Raw genomic sequence first — 2,777 nt, 5'->3', positions numbered from 1 at the left:
TGTTTTTTTTAAGATTTATTTTATTTATTTATCTTTTCCCACTCCCTCATTGTTTGTACTTGTTTGCATTTGCTGTGTCTGTTCATCTTCCTTGTTTCTTTAGGATGCACCAGGAACCAAACCTGGGACCTCCGATGTAGGAGGAAGGCACCTAGTTGCTTAAGTCAACTCCATTCCCTGCTTTGTTGTGTTTCTCCTGTTTTCCCTCTTGTGTCTCTTGTTGCGTCATCTTGTTAAGTCAGTTCGCTGCACCTGCCTGACTCGCCAGCTTACCAACCTGCTTGTTCTCTTTAGGAGGCCCTGGGAACCTCTCCTGCCTGCTTTGTTGTGTCTTTCTTTAGGTTTCCTTCTTGTATTTCTTGTTGCGTCATGTTGTGTCAGCATGCCACACCTGCCTGTCGTGCCAGCTTACTGTCTCCTTTAGGTGGCACTGGGAACCAAACCATGGACCTCCCATTTGGTAGGTGGGAGCCCAGTCACTTGAGCCGCATCTACTTCCCTTGGTTTTGATCCATGGAAACTAACGTCAAGTTCGCAGCTCATGGCTACTAAATGAACAAGACTGGATACTTCTGAGTTTCTTATCCTTGGCTCTGCCTCTGTCAACAGTTTGTTTTTAATTTTCCACCTCAAAACCATTGAGGGTAGAGACTGGGTATGAATAAATCAGTGGAATTAATAATCTGTCTCTCATCAATCCAGAATGCTTGATTGTACAGAACATCTCTCTCTTTCCTCACCACCATGCTGGAGAAAAGAAGAATTTTTTTTTAAGGAGGCCCTGGGGATCTTGAACCTGGGATTTTATATGAGGGCAGCAGGTGCTCAGTCATTGAGCTACATCCACTCCCCAGAAGAATGGTTTTTAACATAAATGTGTATACATGAAGTCTTCCTCTACTTCTCCAGTCCATGGTGGTCTCTCCCTATTCTGAATTTCCACTTCCACTGGCAAAGTCAGAAAGGATCCCCAAATGCTTGCCAATATGCAGGTCTCACCTCCCTAAGGATCAAAAGTGAAACTCTTATGTATATAAGCTTGCCATTCCCCCAGAGTATTAGTTAACCAAAGGGTGCTGGTACAAAATACCAGAAATCTGTTAGCTTTTATAAAAGGATATTTATTTGGGTAGAAGCTTACAGTTACCAGGCCATAAAATTATTTCCCTCACCAAAGTCTGTTGCCACATGTTGGAGCAAGATGGCTGCAAGGATTCGGTCTTCTTCTTCCTCTTAAGGCTCCATGGTCCCAGCTTCTTCCAATCTCAGCTGTAGGCTGGGGTAAGTCCCATCTCTCTCCCAGGGCTCATTCCTCTTGGGCTCAGCTGCTCTGTTCACTCCACAAGGCCAGCTGTGGACTATCAGGCTCTCACTCTTCCCGGGGCATCTGCTGTGTCTAAGGAGCCATCTCCATTCCTCTGTGTTCTTCTCCTGTGTGTTTATTTCCTGGGGCTCCAGCATCCAAAATTCTTACTAACTCTTCTGCCATGTTGTTTTCTCTATGAGGCCCTGCCCACCGAGGGGGCAGGAATGAAATGTCCTACTGACGTGGCCCAATCAAAGCCTTAATCATTATTTAATCAAGTAAAAAGTGAAACCTCTGAGTTTAATACAATGTAATACACCCAGAGAATCAGACCAGTTTACAAACGTAATCCAATATATATTTTTGGAGTTCATAAATAATATCAAACTTCTACACCCAGCATCCTGTTGGAAACTGAGGCACAATGGCCTCTCAAGGAAAGACGTGCTGTCTCCATGCTCATGCTGTCTCCATGACTACGCTTGCAACCTAAGGAATGCAGTGATTGGGAGTTCCCGGCAAATGGGCTGAAGCTGTTAAAGGCTAAAGGAAAAGGTGAGCTCATACCTTTTGTAATGTATAGAACACTTAGACTTTGCACCTTGAGATAAGATTTTTTTTAAAAAAGAAAATTCTTTAGACTATAGGTAATGTTGATTGTTAATACGTGTTGCTCCTTGATGTCACGTTTTACACTATGTTAATGCTAATGTTTATGTTTAATGGCACATAGGCTGCTGTGGGCCTGCTTGTAGACACATTCACTGTGGTATATAAAGAGCCCCTTGTAATCAATAAAGTTGTCTGATGAGTCTCTACTCGCAGATCCCCTGATCTCAGCTCCCTCGTTCTTTTTATCTCGCTCTTTCTTTCTCCATTTCCTTCTCCCTTCTCTCTTTGTCTTTCATTCCTGATACCCTCGGGTCACTATTAAGACTCCGACAGCATCCAATTCTCCATCCACGGTTGTGTAAAGGGGACCCCAGACTGCCTCCACCTCCCCTCATCTCCCAGCACTTTGTAGTTCATTCCGACTTTCTGACTTGAAACCACCAGGATAAGTTCATGATGCCCTTTATCCACACTTTTTGTCAGTCACCACAAGAATCCATAGATTCCCAGGTGGCTCTCACCCCTTCTACAATGTAAGTCCCAGGCAGAGGTTTTCCTGTTTTGTGCACCAGCCTGTCCCCTGTACCTAGAATACAACCTGGAACCCAGATACCACTGAATGAGAGCAAGAAAGAATGAGTGAATAGTGACTGAATATCCTGCAGCGTAATCCCCATATGATTCTGCTGACTCTCCTTTCTCCTTATCTCCACAATTCCTCAACAACACATATGTGCAGCAGTTTGACATGGTTATGAATTCCAAAAATAGATATTGGATTATGTTTGTAATCTGGTCTGTACCTGGGCATGATTAAGTTATGATTAGGGCTTTGATTGGGCCATGTCATGGCCCCACC

Source organism: Dasypus novemcinctus, chromosome 12, assembly GCF_030445035.2.
Source record: "Dasypus novemcinctus isolate mDasNov1 chromosome 12, mDasNov1.1.hap2, whole genome shotgun sequence".
NCBI lineage: Eukaryota > Metazoa > Chordata > Mammalia > Cingulata > Dasypodidae > Dasypus > Dasypus novemcinctus.
This window is presented reverse-complemented; position numbering follows the sequence as displayed.